Below are 26693 nucleotides of genomic sequence, written 5' to 3' on the forward strand. Positions count from 1 at the left end.
TAGCAGTTCGCTTCATTTCGAAACTATTTGGACTTATTTACAAGCGTTGAGTCTGAACAATGATTAAAAATAGCCCGAGGTAGAGGGTTACTCTGTCATTCAACCAATATTTTTCCTTGCGAGTTCTGGCTTCACTTTTTATAAGCTACAAAAACGCAAAGCTTTCCTTTCTTTTTCTTATACCGTCTCAAAACACGTTCGATACTTTTCAAATATAAATATAAATTAATTCTTGCCTATGTAAATACAAGCAAAATCAGCTTTGAGGCTTTATTTTACATTCAAAATTCAGATATTTATCTTCGCTCCTTTTATTTAAAATTCATACGAAATATCTTGCCACATTTCTTAAAGATAAATAAATAACTGCTCAGAAGAGTATTTTCACAAATTTCCATCCTGTAAAATTTGTAGTTATTCTTTTGGTCACATAACAGCTTTATTTATTCAAATTTTAAGGCAAAACATGTATTATTCATGAGTGCAATACATGTTCTAAATACATGTTAGAAATACATGTTTGAGAAATTCATTTCTAAAACTCATGTGGTAAAACAATTAAATTTTTTTCCCCTCGTATTTCAATAGGTTTACTGTCTAATGTAACTAACATTTAAAAACAATTAACAAACCTGTAATAAATACAAAAAATTGATAACAACTTCGTATTTACTCTTAATAAGTATTTACTAAAATAGTTTAAAAAAGACATTTAAAGACATTTAAAAATCGAGCAAGAGCAGATTTTAAACATTTTGCTTAGTACAAAATGGTTGAAAGAAAGTCTATTGAGCAATATCTAGGAGAAAAGGTTAATTTTGAATTGAATATAACTTGAGAAATACTCTCTAAATTTATCTTTTAGCTGTAAATCTTCATCTTACAATAAAAAAAAAAATGCCAGTATTAACTGCAGATGGGTGCAAGTCATCACCCAATCGAGCCATTTCCTCGATGACCCCTTCATGGAATCTATCCTGTGAAGAGAGAACTTGTAAATTGTACTACCCGCTGAGATTTCTAAAATAAAAATGGCTTTTATTATACATGTAAAATTGTATCTAGGTGCGTAAGGCTTTCTCAATTTAAGGGCGTTACAATTGTCCTTTCAGTCTTCCTCTTCTGAAAACCGGTATTCATAAATCAACAAGGCAGTAATCATAAATCAAAGCAGATTGAGAACAATTGGGAAATTGCTTTTTCATTGCATATAATTTAGAAAATTCAGAATTTCGAGTCAGTTTTCAAATCAGCAAATTCCGTTTCATTTCTTTCATAGAAATAAGTGATTAAATGGATTGCATTAAAAAAAAACGCGATTGGATAGAGGGAAGTTTTAGACCCTTAAAGAAGGATATTTATGTACTAAAACTTAAATTTTAATATACTACTTTTCAACTGGGAAAAGTTAAATATTATAACACAATTGTATGTCAAAGTCTTTCATTTGATTTAAGACTGAAAGATCAAATTTCATTCAATATAGCTGAAACTAGAAAGCAATTTGATTGTTCCATAAAAATTACTATTCCCTCGTGTGCGACTTAAAATGAATACGGATTGTAAGAAAAATTATAGTAAGTAGAAGATTTTTATTTGGAATTTAAATAAAAGGAAAGAATGAGAGGGGCATTTAATTTCAATAGATGGACGAATATAATTTACTACTTGAAAATGTTAAAACCTGACAGAATACAAAGTTAAGTCCTGGATTATTTACTCTGGAAATTGTGAGTAACGTATAATTTTGAAGCTACACAAGGACTATTTTGGGGCGGATCTCGCACTATCGAATTGCGGTCAGATGACAAGGATTTCTGTGACTTGAGTTGGCAGCCCCTCAGTGGAGAGGGAGGGGGGAGAGTTCAAAGAAGTTCCCAAAGATAAGTTTCTAAATTAGTTTCATAAACTAATTAAATCTAAAATTAATATAATATTGAAATTCCATGCAGAAGATGAAATTAACCTCTTCGCATAAACTAACATGTTTGATTTGTGTATAAAATGACAGTATTAGAAGTATTTAAATTTTTAATTAAATCTTAATTGATATTAATTAAGAGATAAAATTACTTGGATATACTTAAGTATCTTGGGAGTTCTTTTAAGTATTCGAATGATAATAAATTTCCCCAAGAGGATGATGTATATAAACAGGAGTTAAAAGTGTCCGGAGGTTAACTGTTGGTGTCGATTTTATCAAGGTTGAAAATGGATATGGAAATTATTTAATTTAGTAAAACCTTTTTATAAGCGAAAGAACACGTCAAATACTATGCTTGCCTCTGTATAAATTATTGCGCTGTGTGTTGGAGAAGGAAAGGCCTTATTTCTATATCAAAATTTTGAAATCATTGTGAAAACTTCTCAGACTGCATTTAAATTGAATTTAACTTTCATAAAAGGTGGCACTGAATAAATCAAAGATAAAATGAACCAGACCAGAGCTTCTTAAACGACAGATAATAAGTCCAAATTAAGGAACTTAATTGCATTCTCACGTTGCGAAGTGACAGCGAATGCTTCTAGATTTTTAAATATTACAAAGCAAAATCAATGTAGAAATTTATCTTCATGTGAACATTTCATTAAAATTCTATAACTCAATAAATACAATTTTTTCGACTTAATTCTAAAGAATTCCCTATTTTCCTGTTTTGCTTCCCCCTCCAATACATATACTTTTCTTTATTTTAGGGAAGGGATCGTTAAGTATTTTTGTAGCCGAAATGGAAAAAATAAAGAATGAAAAAAAAAAAGTTTATGAATTGCTAAATGTGGCAAGTCTTTTACATTAAAGCAACCGAAAGAGACTGGTTTTATTAAGTCATGATTTCTCAAAATCTTCCTATTTATGAGTCCCGATTGTGGTCGAAAATCTTTTTTTTTTTTTTTGACATTAATAATCTTATTAGCCGAAAACTTTTTCGACACCAAGTATATATTTACACGGAAAAATCAAACGTGTAGATAAAACGTTCATTTTTACTACAAATAAAGATATATATGTGTATATATGTACACGCTCATCGTTAGATCAAACCGTTTGACCTACGGCTACCAAATTTGGTTCATACAAACCTTGGTGGGCAGTACTGTGCTTTTCGGAGCGATTATTTTTGAAATTATAATTATTCAAAACTTAAGCTGTATGTTGAGATTTTATCCGCGATAAATTCAGAAGATATTATTGCACAAAAAAGGTTTTAATACCAAGTCAAAATTCAAAAAATTACCTGTTAATGATAACTTAATATCCATGCATATTTTTTTAGAAATTTTTAAATTTTTTTGACTAATTTTAAATAACAGATTTCATTGTTGACCTGAAAATTTTAACAGTAGATTGTTGTTATCACAACAACATAATTCATGCTATTTTCATTGTTTCATTAAATGTTTATTAAGGAAGAAGGATTCTGTTTAATATCTTTGCATTTTTCAAGACGAATAAAAAGTGAATTGTCAATGCCACGAAAGTTAGAAGAAAGTTCAGCCGGACAATTGCATTTTTTACAGTTCTACGATGTCATAGGACTGGCCTCCATTAGAAAATTTCTTGTACTCATTGAACAGACCATATGTACGACAACTGAAATTAAATAGTTTTATTGTCTGACAAACAGGATGGAATAATTGGCATGAAATTACCTCCAAGCGATTTAATTGAAATTTAACAGAATCAATTTTCCCAGCAAAGCAGTGATCGCCAAAGGCGGCTAATAAATAATAAATGGTGAAATATATTCCATTTAATAATGTTGTTTTACTGTTATCTGAGTACCTTAAGATAGTTTTATTACTTGTTCCATTTACCACTATTAAAGAAATTGACAAAACTGTTCGCGACTCCATTTTAGACAAGCCAGTAATTATCGTTTAGAGTAGTAGCCCCACATTAAACAATAGCCTCATACTTAAATTATGTTTTATTCGTTTGAAATTTATTAAGTAAAAGAAAAGCAACCATTGTGTTGATTTTTTTTTATAATTTAATATTTTATTGAAATCATAGCAAAATGATTAAATATGAAAATAGAGATACTAAACTGTAGATGTCCTTATTATGAAATCTACTATTATACTTATTGGTGATTTTGATTTATTCTGGTCATGATAGGTCTCCTTCATGACAGAGTAAAACGGTAGATTTTTTCTGTGAATACTGGTATAGTAATAGATATCGAGTTGCTATGTCTTCGGGTTTCTCTTTGCATCTAGTTTTGGTGCAGTTCCCAATGATCCAATTTTAATTAAATCAATATAAAATAGAAATTTAATTGGGAAACAACATGAAATTTAATTGTTTACTGGAAATTACCACGGAAGATTATTGGTGAAGAATAAGTCGCTTAAATTCGAATATGCTTTAACAGAGATAATTGACTATTCAAAATGACGATTCACTTTTCCAGATTTTATGATGTTTGCAAAGTTATTGAATGTTTAACAAATTTATGACGTCATATTATATTATTACTTTGAAATTTACTTTATTCATTAGAAATATGCTAATATATTCTATGTTGTCCTTAGAATTCATTGTTTTACATTAAAGCAGAAAATAGTGGTTTAATTTAATAATAACACTAAATGTTTCAAATTGTTTCAGAAAACATTCAGTAACATTCGTTAGTTAAAAGCACAAAGGGCTAGTAAAATGACTCAGAAAATTTATCCTTCAAAGGAAAAGAATGATAGCACTGATTACTCTCATTCTTAAATTAGATAGATGATATGATGGGAATCCTAATGGGAAATTATGCCATGAAACCAAGGATTTTATGACCTCACAAAGAAAAGATGATTGCAATCATTGAACAAGAATAAGAATCATTAAGTTCATCTAATTTATATTGTATTTTTCTAATTATGTGAACAATCCTAATTGCTTCTTTCTGAAGAAGTTCTGGGAATCTCATTTTATAGAAAGCGGAACAACAAAATCATAAATTAAAATACTGTTTCAAACCACGGTAATAAATACCGATGATCGAATTTTCGCTGTACAAAATTTTATAAACATAATGGTATAAGTTTCGTAATAAATATTCAAAAAACGGTCATTTATTTTAGATCTATAGTTATTTTTCAGTATAAAAATCTTGTAAATCTTAAGGAGAGGAAAAGAAGCAAAATTGCGTTTGCTATCTAATTTTTCTATGTACAATGTCGAAACGATTAATAGCACAGACTTTCTAATCTATTCAAAATTATAATATATTTACCATACTGTATTCAACATATTTTCCTTATTTAGCCATAAATATTTATTGTCCAATTCTTCTTTAAGTAGTTTTTTGGCATAGCATGTTTAGAAAACCAGGAAATTATCTAACTACAAACTATTTCTGAAAAAATGTGCACGGCGATTCCTTTCAATAGTTTTTCCATTTTACGAAAAAATGCCGAAAAAATTTTAAGTTTTGTAAATTTATAAGTCTCGATCTCTTTAATTTACCACCCTCCTCCCTTTGAAGAATGAAAATAATAGATTGGAGTGTAATTTATAATTCGCAATCATTTTTAGTTATCTAAGAAATTCATTATAACATCTAAGATGAAATTTCAGATACGAAAGAGAAAATTAAGAAACCTGAGGATAATAGTCTTTCTTATTTCAAACTGAAATCGTAATAGATGTATTAATATTGAAAAATGTAAAGCACGCAATTATTAGCGATATCTATCCTCTTTAAGTTTTAAAGAGAATTTTGTTTTAACTTTTGATTTTCACTTTCAAATTCAAAATTTTGCAGAACTCTTTTTTTCTGAAGATGATATGGCCACTGAATATAATTTTGCTTCCAGTTTTTCTCAACAAATTCATTTTTACTGAATTTCATTTCAATTAAGCAAAAAAAAAAAAAAAAAAAAAAAAGCAATGATAAAAAAAAGACCTAGATTCGTTAGTTTTATGATTTTCGTAGTTGTTTTTATTTATAACAATTCAAATGTAAATAATAAAAATAAGCTTTCCAGAAGCAGATGGGAGAGGACAGAGTAAGGAATTAAATTTATTTTTAAATGAGTTTAGAAGCAATAACATATTGCAGATCAAACAAAACAGTCGTATCTTTATTTTTCTGTTGCTACATTTATGAAATCTTTTAGAAGAGCACTAGAAGTCCTATCAGGTTCCATATTACATTATATATTTTTAATTCAATAACTACACTCAGATAGGGTAAAGTTACAAGATCAAAATAATAAACACCACTCGGAAATGCTGGCATATGCAGATTTTTTCATCCGCTTTAGCATTTTAGCTTTCTTTTCAAGATAGTAGATCCCATTTCGTTGTGGTGGGGTGGGGTAACTTAAAATTAATGCTCAAACCACCAAGTGACTGTATTGTCATTATCGGTATTTATTTTCAGATACCTTATTATATATTAGAACTCTTTTTAGCAAGCAGAACTTTTTTTTAAATTATCAGCAATTATTTTTAAGTCAAGATTATACCTTACCTTTTTTTTATTTGTTTGTTTATATCATTTTACTGATATATGCCAGCTTTCATCAAGTTTTAAAACTACCAGATTCTTCTATTCAATAAAGTAAACAGGAACGAATTTTAAGAATCGTAATCTTTTTTTTTTCTTTAATTACGTTATGGCACAATAATGTAAAATAAAAATACTTAAAAAATTACATTTTGTCCTCATGCATATTTAGTGAGTCTTCGGAGAAAATTATGGACGCAAATGGTTTGACTTGGATATGGAAAATATGGCTACTCCTTTTTGATAGAACACACAGTAAAATATATCGCATTGGATATCTGATTAAAATAGTTGATACCAAATAAGCGAAAAGTTACTCACAATCTAAATTTATTTAAAAATGAATACAAAATTCAATTATGAAGTTTGATTCTCTTTGTTGTTGCTCTTTGCTTATTTTATTGTAAAAAAATATCTGTATAGTCTGAAAACTTTATTTTTTAAAATCTCTTGAAAAAATATACTTACATTAGATGTAACTTAAAAATTTATTATACCATTAAAATCGCAACATGATTAGCAAATCTAATTTTAAATACGTTGAAACAATCTTTGTAACTATTTTTTCAATTATTTTCGTGGTGCTTTAAGAAACAGGTTATTAATATTTTTCACCTTATATAATAACAAAACATAGATAAATGTATGTGTTTTAATGCAAAATAAAGTTGCTATAAACCACAAAATTTATTATTTTTAAAGATTCAGATTTCATTTTAACACATAAATGCCTCATAACGATATAAAAAGATTTCAACCTGTTAATATGATGCATTCTATGCGCAATAACAATTCAAATCTCTGAATACAGCGAAGCAAAAAGACATCTTTCATTTACAACTATTTAATTTTAAATTTTATGGTTGTGTTCCAGATATTCATTTCTTTTGCTAAAACAAGAAAATGAATTTATTTTGTGAGATTTGTCTCAAAATTTAAAGAGACGTTTATGTCCCCAAATTTTTTTAAAGTATTGATACTTAAAATGCTAACACTGATTTATCTTTTAAATGAATATTTTAAAGCTTTTTTAAACATTCATTTGAAGAAATTCTACAAAGAAACTTGAATGAGCAACAAGTTTCAAACGTTATGAAGACGAGCTTCTTTTCTCAATTCTAATTTTTACGACTCATTAAATAATGCTTGTCCCGAAGCTGCAAATGAGGAGAAAATGGTTCTTTTATTTTCCTCTTATTTAAACAAGCAGAGGAATTAGCTATTAGATGTTATTTCTGATGATATCAATTCTTATTAAACTAAATAAAAGCCAGCTGTGTGTGAGTTACCGCGTTTTAGCATGAGTTATTGTGCTTCAAACTACGGTTTTTAACCATTAAATCACTTACAGTTATTACCGAATTTACGAGAAGGAAGTAAAATTACTGCGATGAATAATATCAAGATCGTTTGCAGAAATTCTGCTGACTAAATAACGCCATTTCTTCGTACTCAACCTGCATAAATGTTTTCGGTAAATGAACGCTGCAGCTTCTTGAGGAAAATCGAAGTTTTTCACAGAAAACCCCCAGGAAATTTGATGCAAAAAAAAAGTTCAATAAATGTTAACTTCTTTTCAATAAAAACAGGAACGAAAGAAAAGAAATGGATAAATTCATACTTTTTGTTTAATGATCTTTATGAGATTGAGGTTTAGGGTTACAATGTTTTTTTTATTGACATATTATTTTGTGCTCATTTCAGGAAAATCAAGCAATCAGAATTGTGTTGGAAATAGTTTAAATTCAAATTTCTTATAATCATATATATATATATATATATATATATATATATATATATATATATATATATATATTGCAAATATGATTGTAGTGTCTGTAATTAATGCACCAACAAGAGGAAATGATGTATAAAGTTAGTCTATACTGTCACTGATGCACAAAGCCAGAGAGGTGAAAAATTAGCTTCACTTATGTTTATCCTACAAAAATACTGTGACAGCGACCTCGTCTGTTTTATGGAAATTGAACTGACCACTTTACATGTACAAATATAGATAATGAGATAGAAATAATGTGACTTTATCTCTTTGATGGGTATTTTGTCATTTATGTAAATGGAGTATAAACACTTACTCAGAATAAACTGACGGTATGCAAACGCCGACAAAGTATAAATTGGGTGCCTCTCGACTGAAGAAAGATTGTAAAAGGGTTCATATTCTTAATTATCAAGTTTCAATGACACTGTCAAGTTTCAGAGCATTACTATTAATTTAATCAAGATCAGAATTAAAGCCAACATTCTTCTAGAGTCAAGTATATTATTGCTGTATATTGTATAGTATTGCTGTTGATTTTGCAATATTTTTTGGGATAATGAATATTTGTGTCGTACATTCATTGTTGATTTTGCATTCATTAATTTTATTTTGGAGAAGTGGAATCATCTGAAAGTGATGGTCATAATATAAGGACTTTTGAGTGTTTAAGTATGTGAAATTACATTTGGTTCCGTGGTTATCCAATTGAAAAAGAAGAATCCCATTTTTCTGATAGGGTCAGATTTTTTAACTCCGAATATCAATTAGCAAACTAAAGCTTAATTCCATATATCAGAGTTCACTTGTTAGTTTTCAAGAACCGAATTTAAGAGCATTTATTTGACTGTAAAGAGATATGCAAATGTTTAATTATTGACTATTTCCAAAACAGGATTTTTAAATTTTAAAGCGGATTAATATACAAGTGAGGCATTTGCCTGGGTAAGCATTCATGGCAATACTTGTTCATAGATTAAAATGGTGATATATCTAAGAAAAGTATTATATCTAATTTAGTAAATCACGTCTTTCAAAGAGTTAAGTTTAACATTAAGAACAATAAAAGCAAAGTATGTTGAGAAAAGAAACATCGGCTAACTACTATAAAGTATAAAAAGAATTTACAATAGTTTTTTTATTTGTTATGTTTTATCTCCATAAATCACGAAAAAGCATTTTGCATAACACCTTTAAAAAGTTTTTTTTTAATTGATTGATCTTCATAAAGAAACTAGAAGAGAAATATCCATCCATGATAATTTAATAAATCCTTGAATATTTACTACTAAAGAAATGACATTCCCGAAAAGAAGAGTGTGCAATGTTTATGTTAAATAATAAAGCTCTCTTTTCAAATTCTCTCAAGATTTTGCTGGTTAAAATTATATTTAATTACGAAAAGGCATGTCAACATTATTTTATCACTTAAAAATAAATGATTCTATATTTTTTTCCCCTCATGCTTTTTCAATGTCATTCATTTTCAGGGTTGAACGGGAAATTTGAAAAATTAAAAGGAGATCAAGGGAAAGGAAATCCATTATTATGTTCAAAAATGGAAAAATATTTAAAAGATGACCTTTATGTCTCTCAAAATGTTCAACAGTAATCTAACCGTTTAAATTTAAGCCGAAGAATTCATTTCCGCTCCATTTTTAGACACGAATTTAATTTTTAAAAACTGACCCTGTTTTCTGTTTTGAGGTGTTTTGGGGGAATCTTCTTTTTTAATAGAGTCATGCGTGTAATAAATACTGCTCAAGAAGAAAAAACATTGCTAAGCGCCAACAGTTCTAAGCGATCCAAAATACTTGTCGGTTTTTCGTGTTAAATTCTGCCCTCAAAGTCATAACTCCTTGTTCTCTTCTTTTAATTACAGAGTGAGCACTTTCTTCGAATACAACTCTATTTTCTTGAGATTTATATGGTAAATAAACCATTTTTTGACAAAGAAATGTTTTATCATCGTAAAGGCTTTTGAAAGACATTTCCGGCCATTTGTAGCTTTTCGCTAAATCATGAGTCATTTCCATTCTGAGTTAAGTCTGAAAGATGCAACAAATTTGAGTTTCTCGTAAAGACGAAAGAAAAGCCGATAATCTACAGTTTTTGAAATGAAACATTTTGCCTCAATATGTAACTAATAACGATTTTTCATAATTTCTTCCAAATTTAACACTCATTTATTTCCAAGGAAATCCAAGATTTTTATAATTTTGATATCACAATAAAGTCATTTTCAAAAACAGGAAAATATGAGACTAAGAGTCAAATTATAAAGAAATAGACGAACTATTATACCGTAAAGATAACTTTGAAAAAGTCAAAGACGATATCTGCAATTCGAAAATATAGCCTATCATCGAATTTTTATAACAAATTATATACTCCAATATAACAAAAGTATAGATTAAGTAGAAATTAAATTTCCACTAGCTTTAAATGTAAGATACGGTTCAATTTCGAAAAACAAAATGACTCTTTAATCTGAAAGATAGCCTAATTTGAATCAATTAGGTATAAAATAACATAATTTTTTTTACCGTTTATGAGAGTGGGGGAAAAAAGAAAGACCGATAAAGAAAAATCGTTAAAATTATCGGCCTGTTTCTGAAATTACTAAGACAGCTATATTTATCTGAAATAAATGAGATTTTACTTTAAAATAATATAATTTCTCTCTTCTTCGTAAAATATATTTTTATTACACTTTTAAAATATTTTTTTACAAACTTAATGGAATTTAATTTTTTTAAACTAAGAAATAAATAATATCTTACAATTTTGTAAAATTTTTTTTTTAATTTTCTGAAGTTTTAAGCAAATTTTAAGTTTTATTCTATTACACATTACTTATTTAATCTTTTTGTTATTTATTTTCAGTGCATTTTTTAAAAAAGAAATCGACGTATAATAAGCTCTGAATTTAGTTCAATCCTTAAAATTTTGTACATTTCCAAATATTTGGGGATTCAAATACTCAAATAATATTATATATATATATTTTAAGAATCACTCAGATATATAAAAATAAAGTATCTTTCTATTCCCTTCTGTTAGAAAAAAATCATTGTCATCAGAAAATGTAACAAGTTTTCATAGCCAAGTTACTTTTTTTTTTTTTTTTTTTTAACCCGAAACATAAAATTCCACTTCCATGGATTCCAAATGTGACTTTTATGGCAAGTTGCTCTGTACATTAATCCATTCCGGACTGTCAGGCAACTAAAAAAAAAGAACGACCAACCTAACTAGTTTTAATATCATAATGCCTCCACAAATTTAGAAAAAATGTGATAAAAATGGTGACAATAGTTTAGTTGCGCTCCTCATACTAAGCATAGAAAGGGCGATCTTTATTATAGCTCCTCCCGCTTAACACACCTTTCCTCCTGCCGATGACGCCATTGGTCGGGCATATCACTCATCAATTGATAATTTAAAACCTCTTAAACCCAAAATATAAGTGCTTGGTCGATAGAGTGAAGTGAGCCTGTGGTTATGTAACTTAATTGCATGTTTATTGCATTATCAGTTTGGTTTATGGAAGGTAAAACGCCGCCGTCGAATGCAATAAAGCAGCGCCGTAGCGTGTATTTATTGTTTTTCCCCCTCCTTACCCGTACAACATCGTAAAGAAGGTGAAGTACCAAAATGGCGGACGAATGAATAGAGCTGCATAAAGAAAAGACTCGTGCACCACACACACTCGTCCGCTTGCTACAGCATTTACGAAAACCAAGCGTTTCGGTTTAAAAAAACGTGTGACTTAATTTATTAAAATACAGAAAGATTAATACAAATATAATTTATGATAAACAAGGAGAAATTATTTATTACAGGCAAAGGAAGAGGAAAAAAACTTGTTTTTTCCCCTCCATTCCCCCCCCCCTTTTTTTGGAAGGAGATAGTAAATATTCAAGTGTGAAAAGTGTAGAGTGTTGTGAAAAATTAAAATAGTTTTAATTTTAAAAATGGTTTGTGATAGTTAATGTTTAGTTTATATCTTTATATAAGTAAAAAAAAGGGGAGGAGGGAAAGCAACACAAGGTTTTCTTTCTAGTCAATTAAATGTTTCGAATAAATCTCATGGACATGACAGGAAAAAATTAAACCTGTTTGAATCAACATTTGTATGCAACCGAGCTTCAGAAAAAGGTCCTTTTAAATAGGAAGTAGCTGTCACTTATCAAAATGAAACATTATAGCTTTTAGATGCGGGTTTTTTTTTAAACTTTTAAATTTTTTTTCTAATTTTTCTCAACTTCAGATTCTGAATCATAAAAGAATATAAAGGATCTGGCCATTTATTATTTTATCTCCTACCCTCCACCCTTTAAATGGAATCATCCCATATAAAAGGGATGTGACATAGTAATGAAACAGGCTATTAAAGTTATTTATTTACAATTATTGTTTTTATCACGAATTTTTTTAAATGCTGAAGTTGAAAATCATTTTTCACCATGTAAATTGTGAAATGAGATTGAGGTGAATGTTTCAAATTTCATTTTTACCAATAAAATGTTCTCTCTCTTCCCCCCCCCCCCTCTTTTTTTTTTTTTTTTTTTGTAGTTGTACTTTTATGAAGCAAAGTTAAGCCTTTTATGCTCCTTTACAAGCCCCTAGTATTCAAAACAATAAAATAAAAACTGATTGATGATAGAATTGTTTTAGAATCAAACTTTTACTTATTTAAATTACAACTGATTGAAACTAATGATAATAACAACTGAACTCTGTTTAATGATTGAACATAGATATATTGTTGAAAAATTTAAAGTGAAACATTAATACGAATCAGTAATATATCTAAATAAAATAAAATAAATTTTGCATTACAAACACATAAAAACAAATTTCTCATTTTATTTTTTTAAAAAATTTATTCAAAGAAAAAAAATATCTGTTTCTACTAGTTTAGCTTAATCATTTTAATAGAGCTGACATTATGAGCATGAATGAGAAGTTATATATAAATAATGAATCGTTATAACTATGTGCACAGATTCGCAAAAATTCTATTTTTTCAGTTTCTTTATGTATAATTTATTTTTCAAATCTACCTCTTCTTCCTCGTGGTTCATTTTCATTCCAAAGCATTTATACATAGGAAGAAATCATACTCTTATTAGCCAATACAATGCGACTTCGAATCATCTAATTGCAAATGGAGTTACTCATCCGTTGAAACGCTCGCAACTATCAAGAGGGAGGCCTCCTTTCCCTATGATATCTGTAATTGGACGTGTATTTTCTTCTACTTTGAACTGATGAGGGTTCTGTCAGTTAAAGAGGCGGAGCTAATGTATTTTTAATCAGAATGGTGGGCTTTATGTTAATAATTACTTACCTGGCGAGAGAGGTGTGGTTTGTTTATAGGCCCATAATCGTGATTTTATCATTATGGTAAACAAGTAAGAGAAGATTAGGTGACTGAGGTAAATTAAATTGCAGCTCTTGATTTAAGTCATTTGCAAGCTGAAACAATGTTAATTAACGATTATAACGTAACAAAGAATTGCGCCACAACATATTATTTTTAAAAAAAATATTAACGTCTAAAAATATGGATGTAATATAACTTTATTTTTATTTAGTATTGTCTGAAAGACAATAAAAGACTTTGAAAAAGCTGAAGACATTGAAAGGTTGAACGGAAATGTGTTTTGTGATAACTCCTTTTTTTGATATAACATACTGTAATGAATGTCTGTGAATTAAATTAGGATACAATTATAGCATATTAATTGTGCTTAAACGAATGCATTGTTTATTCAGTTTTATCATGTAAATCTTATTTACCCGCATATCTGCTATGATCAGTTTTCTTCATTTTGAATATAAATCTTAATTTTTTCAATTATATAAATGTATATTAAATATTTCTGTTAAAAATTCGGCTATTTTCCTTGCCATTGCATAAGTATCAAAATTCAACTGAAATACTGTACTTCATCCAAAATATTGTCATTCTGGAAATACTGTAATTCAGATAACAATATAATAAATCTTTATGAAATCAATAATAAAACAACTATAATGATACCAATATTTAAGGCGACCAGGAATGTCTTTCATGTCACTGAAAATTCAGATAAATTATTTTTGCGATTATTTGTCTGTTTGAATCAGTCAATGAAATTTTTCAAAACTGATCTGAAACCAATTTCATTACTCTTAATCCTGTAGTGTCCAAGTCTATAAGAACTAAAATTTTTTATTTTTTTACTAAATCTCAAATAGCAATATAATTATTTAATAAACAACAAATCACCAAAAGTAAATACAACTGAACACACATTTTATAATCAAAAACCATTTTATTCGATAAAATAATACATACATTTTTGCAAAATACAATAAATTTAATATCTATCATTCAAGTAGGCGTCATTTAATAGGAATCAGGTCTATCTGTAAATACGTACGGGCTGTAGGATTATCTCTAAGATTTACAAAGATATTCCGTGAGAGAATTTAAATTTTAAAACATTGAAACAAAAGCTTAGATTACAGATTCATGTTTTATCGACGAATTCATAATTTTAAAACAAGGTCTCCATTAATAATTTTTCATATTCTTCAATTGACTGTCTAAAATTTAAGATAAAAAATATGAGATGTAATCAAGTTGGAATGAAATTTATAAAAACCCATACAATTACTAAAAGTAATTTATAAATTATATCTTTTGATCTTGTTCATATTAATCCTCTTTTCTGGATTACTGGGTTAAATTATTTCTTCTCCTTCGACTTCTCCCCTTCTTCTTTCTCAAATTTTATTTCTTACTTCTCTTCTCGAATTTGAGATTACATAACGTTCTTAGATATATATATTCAAATGCCACTGTATTATAAAAGTGTCACCAAGTCAAAAGCACATCTAGAGATATGCGAATTCAATAAATTTCAATAAAGTTCGAGTTGTTGTTATTGGCGTTTTTCTGAATATATTAAGTCTTAAAACCATTTTCATATTGAAACACAATTAGGATGTTTGATTTTGATAAAATTGCAAAAAAATAAATAAATGAAAAATAATAATAAATAAATAAAGGAGATTCTCTGAGCATTCAGATAATACACCGAATTCCTCTTTTAATCAAATAGTAACATGCTTAAAACCAAATTCTCTCATGAACAATTTTAAATATTTTTTTTTTGTATCAAAGCTACACCAAAATTTAATTTATATTTCTTAACAGGTAAAAACCATATCACATACTGTTACTATGCTTTATTTTGATTCAGCATACATATTACAAAATTATCTACATATTTTTTATTTCCTCTTAGTAATAAGTATTTTTGTTTTCAAGAACTTTCATTGTGATGCCCTTTGAGATAATTAAAGTAAAGCTTAAAGAAATTTGAAATAACAATTCCTCATTCAGGTAGCTGAAGACGTATTATGCCATATTAAAAGAAAGAAATTAAATACATATATATCTTCTCACTTATTGTTCATTCTTAGAATTTTAAAATTATTTTTGAACTGAATAAAAGGCAAAAAAAAAAAAAAAAAAATATTTTGAAGTGAATATTTTACTTTTAAAGTTATTGAAAATTACTCACAGCCATTCAAAGGCCAAGTTTGTTTGTTTGTTGTGTGGTTTATTAGCGCAAGAGCCATTTTTCGTTATACTGTTCCATTCAAAGGTCAAGAGTTAATGGATTATGATTTATTTCGTATTTTATAAGAAGATAATTAATTATTTTCTCATGAATATAAATAAAATATGCAATAATAATAAAAGGCAATTTTATTTCTTGAATGCAAGTAATTCAAGCTAGAAATGTGCCTTATATTTCATTAATCAATAAGTTTTGTTGTAGAGTTCTTATATGACTAATAATTTTTCTCTTTTTAAAAAAAGCTCTGAATTTTTAATCAATTATTCGGCTAAGTCGAAAAATATATCTTCATTTCGATGGAAGGATTCAGTTTCTCGGCTTAAAAATTCCTATTATAGCAAGAAAGTTACTTTGGGTAGTACCTAATATTTTCTGATGTAATAATTTAATGAGATTGACGTTTGCAATGCCAACCCATCTCCCCTAATTTCTCCGCAACGTAAGAACATTTCAAGCGCAACAGATTTGATATGCATCACACCTAAATATATGGAAATTCCTTAGTGGCACCAGGGCTCGAAATCGCAGTCCTTTGACAGTGAAGCAGCAATTCACCGTCATAATCGCAAACAAAAGTTATTCCAGTATTCGGAAAGAGATTTGTTTTAGAATAATTGAAAGCTTCCTTAGAAAATGTTTCTGAATGCTTGAAAATTTTTAGCACAATCTAAATATGTAAGAAGGAAATAATTACTCATTGATACAATAAGTTTGTTATGAAACCATTTGGAAACTATGACATGAAGAAAACCGTTGTCAAGGTGTTCACACATACAAAGTCAGTTTAGAGTGATTAGTGATTTTTTTTTTTTTTTTTTTTTTTTGCAAGAAACTTTCCATCAGCTCTTTTATAAAACGTTCAAAAATACCCCAACATAAAAAAATAAATAAATAAAATAAACACCTTGAAATCTCAATGGTATTCAGGTTTTAGCGTTCAAACTAAATCCTGACTGCCTTTCTTTCCCTCTTTTTAATGAAAGATGGAAATATTTTTTACTCTCAATTGTTGACTTTAATTACTTTCCCCGAAATGCACTAATGAGCAGTTTTGTTTATACTTAGTTACTGGCTCATAACATACTATCGCCTGTCTTGTCTACAACAAATTACTCTCTGAAAAAAAATTTAAGAATATTTTGAAATTTTTTTATGATGGTCTCTTTCTGCATGAAAAATTCTAAGCCAATTCGTCTTTCTTTTAATTTTGCTACATCAGCTATAAACACATGACATAAATTATTTCTTTAAAAGAAATTATTAAATGACTTGTTTCTTTTCAGTTCGGTCTTTTTTGCTTTCATTGTTTTTTTTCAATATATAATTATCAGAATTTTAATTATTATCTTATTTGAAAGCTTATCTCCGAACTTGATTTTTGTGGTATGCATTTGAGAAACTTAGGAGAATAAATTCCTTTGAGAAAATATGATTAATAAAAAAGCAGCAATCGAAATACTCTTCTTTGAAAGGTGGAATCGACGAAATTTCAAATTATGAACATACCCAAGGGAAAATGACCGAATTAGTTAACAACTTATGAATAATTAAATATTCCTTGATTTTTTGTTATTGATATGTTATTTTTCTATTCAAGAAATACAGGATATCAGAAAAATCTTAGACAGATTGCAAAATTATATAACACAAAAACTTGTCTTTAATTACTTACTCTAAAACTGTTAAAGGAATAAACCTCAGTGTGATACCTTTCATTGCACTTAGTATATTCAAGCGATACTCCGTTTCACGTTATGAATTTGCAAGTGTATTACAGATTGAACAGTAACTGCTTTAAACTATTTAATTTAATGTAAGCATATGATACACACAGTTTTCCCATACCAACATATAAAAAAAATCCAAGGAAATTAATTATGAAAGACATAAAATTTCCTCATTAAATCATCATCAGGCTGTACTAGTATTAAATAATCATCAGGTTGTATTAGTATTAAATCATCATTAGACCATATTATTGGTATTAAATCATATCTGACCATACTATCAGTATCAAATCTTCTTCATGAGCACAACAGCCCCTTGCAGATCTTGGTTGCCTCAACCACGTGTACTTTCCAGCGCTTTCTATACCCTTAACTCCCTTCCAGTTCTTATTAAATCTATTGGTATTAAATCGTTATCTGGTCATACTATCGGTATTAAGTCATCAGCAGGCCGCTATATCGGATTTTAAGTAATACCAATTTTGTGAAATAAAACTTTATGAGCCATATTGGAATATGTAGCACCGAAGAAAGGGCATTAATCCTAATTATTATTTCACATAATTTTGTAATGCGTCCCAAAATACCGGTGCACAGAATACTCGGTCACCTGTATTTTGATAGTATTTCAATATTTTTTCAGTATTTTTTGCAGCTTGCATCTTGGTATAATAGAAATAACTTGCAGTTCAGTTTAATTGCTAAAATAAGTTTTATAGAACTAAAATTTCGGGGGGGGGGGAATGTTCCACAAAGCATTTCCATAAAATATACCTGAAGCAAATAAATTATTTTTTTTATAGTCTTGAAGTTATTTTTGAAAACGAATTGAAATAATGGAATGAGGAACAGTCGAAAATCACCTGAAAAAATTTATTTTGCTTATTATTAAATATTTTTGGTAATCCTGAATACTAATGACAATATTGACTGCCTTTTCGAGCCCTTCTATTTATCACACATCATTATTTTGCATCATAACTAAATATAAAATATATTATCAACATGTAAGGTAATTTTTTTTTTTACCATCGAGCCCAAATTAGGTACATTTCATGTCCCTTCTTAATTTTGCTTCAAAATTAGTTATAATAATTCGCAAAACAGGCAAATCCATGTATTGTAATATTGAAATTAAATTTTATATTCTATTTTTGAAAAATTCTTGTGCTCTAAATAAATGAAATATTTCTTTCAATATTTTTTTAATTGTGTGGGAATGATCTAGGTGAATGTTTGGAAGCGATATTGGTATTCATTATACATCTTATGGCAATGAAAAAACATATAATGATACATTACAATGTATGACATAAATTCATTTCATTTAAGAAAGCTAAATTTATAATCTGAATTGTTAGAATTTTCTATAATTTTTGAAATGGAATAATTTTCGCACGCTGAAACAGACAAAATTATTAACAGTGTTTCTATTCAGTAGACGAGAGTTAAATGTTATAGAGAAACAAACACACAATTTTAACTTATTTATATTTCAAATATCATTATATAATATTTTTTAAAGTTATCTTTCACTTTAAAGTACAATCACTTTCGGTTTTCTATAATAAGAAGAAACATTGCAATCTAATAAAATACTCAGACTTGTTTGTTAAAGGTAAAATTTCTTTTATGTGGCGAGGAATTAAATTACGCATCTGAGATTGGCTGGCTTTTGAAAATTGGAGGACGGATAACAATTATTTATATTTAAAATGAAGTGTAAGATTATTTGTAGAACTTCTAATTGCAATTAGTTAACCCGCTGAGATACAATGACATCAGGGAGACCATCAAGAACTCTCTCCGGCGGAAGCCTAGCAGCATTGTATATACATCGCCCATTAATAATATATATCAACATTATTAAATTTATATAACAATTCAAATTACAAATTAAAATGCCCTGTTTCTAAGCATGTACATAACTGTACAGTTGAGTGAAATTAAATAGTATTTTTCGGACGCATCAAATTCCCTTTTCTTTATATGACAAGGAGTTAAGCATATTTTGCCAAGTACCAATGAGGAAAAAATGTGGTCTGCAATTTTTTTTTTTTTTTTTTTTTTTTAGTCAAAGTAAACTTGGAGCACTTAGATATCACTCAAAGCATAAGTCTGACTTAGTCATAAATGGGGATTTGTTGCCTTTCAATCAGCCTTTTGGGGGACATTAGTTTCATTTTAGCTTGGAAAAAAACTGAGCAAAATTTCCGCACTCAGACAACTACAGTGAGCAGATCGCTTCTAGGGTATACATCGCTCTACCAGTTTTTCAACAACGTTGGCTGAAAGACCAGTTAGAGAAATGAAACTGTAACCTTTTTATAATTCATATTCGTGAGATCCAATCTTCTTTTAATCCGCTAGACCACGGACTATCACGATAGTTTATTTTGATTGATAAAATTTTTTTAATAACATAAATACCATTTTGATGAAGTAATAGTAAAATAACAAAACGTAATCCTGCAATACAGAACTTCCCACATTCTAGTATTTACTAAGCGTATTACATTACAAATAACTCAAAATGATAAAATGTCCAGCCATTTGAGTGAAAAAGATTCTTATTAAAAGTCTATCATTAAAACACACCTTTATATAATGATTCTAAAAATATTCCTTCATTTTTTTCTTGGAAGCTACAAGAAACTATAGAATGAAATTTTATATATGCTCAGGGAAAAAATCGAATTAAAAAATTGCCATTGATAATAAAAAAAAATTTTTAATCATGTTAAGTTGATTAAGATCCCCCCCCCCCCGAAAATACCTTTTGAGATACTCTGGACATCCATTTTATTCAAAAGCGACGAGAATGACTAGTTATTTTATTTTAAGGACAATATAAAAGGACCATTTTTTGTGGAAGGAAAAAAGGAAAACTGCACTAAAGTTCAATAAAAATGCGTGATTAGCTCTCAGTAATACAGATCTCATTCCCAAACCATAGTTGAATTTATAATGTTATTTCCAGATTTAGAAATAAAATTTTGAATCCTTTGAGATTAATCACACAACTTCCTTAAGCTTCTACAGTGTCCTTATGACCTATTTCACTTGAAGCGGAACATCCTGAGTACGTAGGTCAACAATAGGTAAATTCTACCGCTGTTCCTTGGCTTTCTGTATATAGTAGTGCTCTGGAATTGTTGCTTCCTTAGGAAGAGCAGGCCCAGTAGTTCTCTATGTGGCAGCATCATCTAGGTCACACTGCTTTGTTGGACACATGTCCGTGTTGTCAACGATGTCTCCGCTTTATCGACATGTCACATGTTACTCTTAAAACATTCCCTAGGTCTAATGCCATTTTATAATTTAGAAATTGTACACAATATAAAATTCATAACTACGGACATCTTAATTTGTGATTATCTTTTTGATATTTGAATAATTCAATATCTCAAAAATTATAATGGTATTGCCATGGAATATCCGGTAAACAGCATTAAAACCGTCCGTTTGTGATCGTTACCAATTATTGATATATAGAGTAAATATTCAAAATTTTTGACGAGATGAAACAAAAACTTCATGCATAACTCTTAGTTGAATTATTGCCCATGTATGGATTATTTTCGTTATTGAGGGATGCACTTCGGTTTTTTTGTAATACTACCTTTGAAAAATTCTTTAAGTGCAAGATGGATATTTTTTACCCCCATATTTACTGCCGATAAAATTTTTATACGATATTACAAAATCCTTTAATACTTTTTTCTAAAAATCTTTGAGTAGAATTCTTATGTATATCGACGACCTTGCTCGACCTTTAAAAATAAAGGTTTTTTAGTAGCAAATAAATAACACAATATTATTTAGACACCAGAAAACACCGGACTATAGACGATTTAATTCATTTGTACGTAATTTTAATGAAGTACATTCTTCGTTCCTTTTTGGCTTTTTCACTGCTTTTACAGTTTGTTCCTAAATTGATACCACTTCCACTTGTATAAAGTAATAAATGATTTTTTTTAATCATGAAATTAATTTTTAGCATAATAAATGTTTGAATACTTAACAATATCATTAAATTAAAGGTTCAGATATTAAAAAATGAGAGTGCGTTTTTGAATGAAATCCTATGCCTATTTTAACGCAAAAAGAGATTTAGAATTATTATTCCATACCCTCCGCCCATTCCAGCAATAATTTTTTACAAATGAACTGCTGACATTTGAGACGACAAACCAGATGAGCCAGAAGAGAGAATTCTTGTTGCATTTTTCTTCATAATGTTTTTTTTTTCTTTTTTTTTGTATTATTATTTTTGTTATATTAGATTCTGTTCATGCATGATCTTTTCATCTTTTCTCATGCTGGGTAATTTTATTAATTTTCATTTGAAGAAACTTGCCGTTTTTGTTATCTCATATCAAAGCTCATTTGGCAATATTTTTTTTAATTCTTGCTGTCGTGTTATTTGTCCCCTAATAGCTATTTTATTATTTTTTTTTTCTTATAAAAATATTAAAGTGTATGATACTCAAAAAAATAATTTCTTTTCGTAAGGTTTTTCGTAATCTGGTTTTCTTAAAATTATTCTTTTAAGGGGTATAAATTATATTGTCTTTTTCTCTTTTTCTATTGCTTGCTTTGCACGTAAATTCTAATATTTTGGTTTAGCTTTTAGTACAATCCAGGTAAAACCTTTGATTCATATCTTTAGCTTGCACATAAATCGCTTGATAAATCTGTCATGTAGTACATGTAATATTAATTTATTCCTTCAACTACTAGCAGCCATTAGAGCTTCCATAATACCATGCAATTTGTTTTCTTCTTTTCTAGCATCAGTATTAATGGGAATAAGGATTGCTTTACATTTTATCAAGATTTCTATTCAGCAGCATCATATTCGGAAGATATTGTTACCGTTTTTCATCATTAATTCTGCCGCGAAGAATGTGGTTCAGTAACACCTATATTTATAGAATGAGGTAGCTCCGTCTTTGTACTTCAATTGTGGAAATATTTAACATTCAATGAGACAGGAAATTCAACTTAAAAAGTAACAGATATTGTAATGAGAATGTGAAAGAGCTACCATTGCTGTTACCACTATTTTCATTATATATATACTAGACCACTTTATTAAATATTCTTTGCTGAAATGAAAATAATAATAACAATTTCGTAATGTGTTATTTAATCACGGCCAGAGTCTGCACAATACAACAGAGCTGTTTCCATGGTTTTATCATCGCTAGAATTATTGAAAGCGAGAATCTTATCATGATGATAGGTGTCAGAAAAGACTACCGAGCTGCTGCGCTTTTCCCCAAACTTTTCTTATAACGAACAGTATCAGAGCGTTTAGGCAATATATGTGATAAATATTGAATTTATCTCATATGAATGAGAGATTTATCTCATATATATCTTATCAGTAGAGTATTTATCACATTCAGTAGAGAGGTCAGAAAATAATGGCAGATATCTTTAAAAAAGATTATCTTCTGCTTTTAGAGTCTAGTCTAGTAAGACTAGCTTACAAATAAATGCAAAATACAATTTTAATTTAAAGGTGCAATATTAGTATTGATTATTGAATGAAATTTTGAATTGTTTGGTTATAATAGCCAATGGCCTTATTCTGTTTCCATTGCTTGAGAGAATAGTATGGAAATATTTCCTGTTGGCCTAGTATTGAAGCAAAGGAACACTGAGGAAACGTGTATTATTTTAAAATTATTATTAATATTCGGAAATACTAATTGAAATCTGTGAATTTATAGATCCTTCACGTGCATAGTAAGCTATTCAATAGATAAGAGAGTGTTCTAAGGTATAGTTAAAGTTTCTCAACATAATTTTAGATTTTTGACATCTTTAGAATAACAGTAAGCAATCTAGAGCTTACGGCTCATTTTACACATCGTTTGAAGGAAAATTTGTCTTTCCAATAGAATATTTTACTTTAAACCATACAATGACTTTTAATAGGATAGAAGGTTATTTTACAAAACTGATCATACAACTATTTGAGTAGTATGGTTATTATATTTATTACATACATAGGTGTTCCTGTTTTTGGCCTTGAGTGTCGAAGGTCTCGAGTAGACTGGATTGAAAAGACGCTACTTCCAATAGACTTTTGTCAGATTTCGGAAATTTCTGTGATGACACGATGTCCCCTTAGTATTCAATACATAAATTTTTTTTAATGTTGTTGGTTTTGAGTGGTGAATAAGAATTTTGAACATGAATTTGAGCGTTAACTATCATTTTTAGAAGAGGTATTTATTGATTTTTTTGCAGAATGTTGATAATATATATAACTTAAAGTATATTAACTCACAATAATCGGAACAAATGTCCCTTTCCGGTTCGAGTTAATTAGGATAGAGATATTTGCTTGAAATGGCTGCTGAGTTCCATAATCTTCAATCGAATGTTCTCTGCAAAGCGCTGCCTCGTCAGATCCTCGTGGTCATTATTAATATTGGAGAGCAGCCCACAACACTCCTACAGATGTTTTACATTTTGATGGCTTATGGAAAACTAACTGCACCAACTGCTTCTTCATGATACCCGACCATAACTTACATATTTATTACAGATTTATGCTCTAGGCAAAATGAAATTTTTATTCATTTTAAACAATTGTAATTTCAATAATTTGACTAGTTATAAAGTACAGTCTGATATGCGTATATAATGGCTTTTTGTAAAACATGACTTATTGTTTGTTGACAAGGCGAAAAATTTAACTTTTTGGATGAGTTTCGTAATTATAGAAAAATAAATTTTCTACATTATAATATTGTCTTATATTGAACTTATACACATATACAAATTCATTATTTTTTTGAATTTGCCATTTATTTTAAAACATTGAATGCCATCATATCAAAAGTCGTTTTCATTTTATATTCCTTTGAATGCAAATAGAGCATTAAATGTTAAAAAAGGCGATAACATAATGTTACATCGTAAATTAAAGACGCGTTTCGAAATCGAAAAATGATGTTATTGCTAGTTACATTGAAATAAAACTGTTAACATTTTTATTTCCTTTTTAGCAAAATGTACAATACATGAGTGTCGCTGAATGGGAGAAGAATAAGTATCTTAGATTTCAATAATTCTTTCTTGTATGAAGTTTAGAATTCTGTTCAAACCATACTTTGGATCCTACTCAATATAAATAAAATATAGAATTCTAAGCCCAAATAACGATTATATTTTTTTATGGTTTAATTGAAGAATCACACAACAGAATATAATATTATAAATGAAATGAAGCACAATTATATTATGATACAAATAGATGTTAATAATCAATTCAAAAATGTGAATACGATATTGATAGAAACATAAACAAAACAAAACAAAATATATTGTTTAGTTGTATGAATGAAATATTGCTAATCCCGATTCTTTTTATTTATTTATTTATTTCATTTTATTTTAATCAATACTTTTCCTGCAAGTCACCAAATTTTGTTTTCTTCCAAATTATTGGTCCAAACAAAGATCTAATATGCCTCGCTATTTTTCCCAACCTTGATATATGGCGGGCTTAGAGATTTCGTGGGAGACATATCATTCGGAAGAATGCACTGTTTTGAGAAAAGTAATGTCAGATACAGAAATCCTCCGCGCTTTTGTGCATGCGCCAGGAAGTGTTTATTTCACCAAATATGAAAGAAAATGCATTTATCGGAACGGAAGACAAAGTCAAACAATAGCAAAGAATCCCGGAAGCTCTCACATCTTACTGCGTATCACCTACTAGCGGAATAAATTAGTCCGAAAGTGGTAATCTCGGGGTCTGGAAATGAACAATATATTTCTATACCAAAAAGATTTCAAAATTTGTTCATATCTCTTTTATCAACGACAATTAAAAATTGAATCATGCAGTATGAAGTAAATCTGATAAAATTATTTATTGATAAAATGTCAATTTTTCTTAAAATTTAATCTATAGATCTGTAACTGATACCTCAATATCCATAAACAGAAAAAATATATCTTATTAAATTAAACCATCAGAAAAAAGTCAGAAATTTTGACACATCCTTAATAAGTTGTATTAGATTGTTTTTATTTGTGATATTGTTTTTGTTTGTTGCATTGCCAGTTCATGGAGCTAAATCTGTAACTTTTGCGCATTTAAGATACCTAGTATGACTATAAAATGCCACAAACATATATCAGTCAAACGCTCCCTTAAAGCTTGCATGGATTCTTTCTCAAAACATGACCAAGAATTGTGTACACAAAAACTTGTTTTCACAATAAAACTGCACAAAAAGTAAATATATGATACTAATATATTTTCACTATTCATAAAAGTAAGTTTTATAAAGACTTAAGCTTACATTTCCTTGGCCTATGATAACATTTTACTTTATTTTATTAGGAAAATGTGCCTTTAAATACATTGGATAATGGATACTTTGTGGATATTGTGGATTACCATAAAATTTGGATACCTTTATTTGGATAAGCACGTAAGTACTTTTTACGCCTTTTGCTTCAGTTTTCTTGAGAAATTATTTTCAGAACTTTGTAACTTAACCTGCTTTGTCCATCTTGGTTAGAATAATAATTGAGACTAAACTCAATGTAATTAAAAGTACGATCCGCATTTAAAGACAGAGAGATATAAAAGAATGAGAAGAAAGATAAGAATTTGCTGCTTATGAGACTTAAACCATAGTAATCCTTGCAGTTTGGATTATATTGTGAAGCTCCTCACTCCGCTTTGCACATTGACAAAATAAGTTTTAAGGATTATGACAACTCAATTGAAATAATTCTCAAATGTTATCTATTTAAAAAGTTTGTCCCCTGGTAGGCAGGCACCTCAAGTAAGGGGTTGAAAACGGGGTTGATAAGGGGTTGTTCTATTCACAGTACAGGTTAATGCTTCTCCTGGGAATATAATGAGGGTGGTGAGTGTGGTTAACGATCCAGTAGCCGATATCGGGGTGTACCTCCTTAGGGAGGGGTTTTTACATATGTCTCTTGTAATCAGAGCTATTTTGCGCTAATCGAATCATCTGTTTTATTGTTTAAG

The sequence above is a fragment of the Argiope bruennichi genome, chromosome X1 (assembly GCF_947563725.1).
Source record: "Argiope bruennichi chromosome X1, qqArgBrue1.1, whole genome shotgun sequence".
Lineage (NCBI taxonomy): Eukaryota > Metazoa > Arthropoda > Arachnida > Araneae > Araneidae > Argiope > Argiope bruennichi.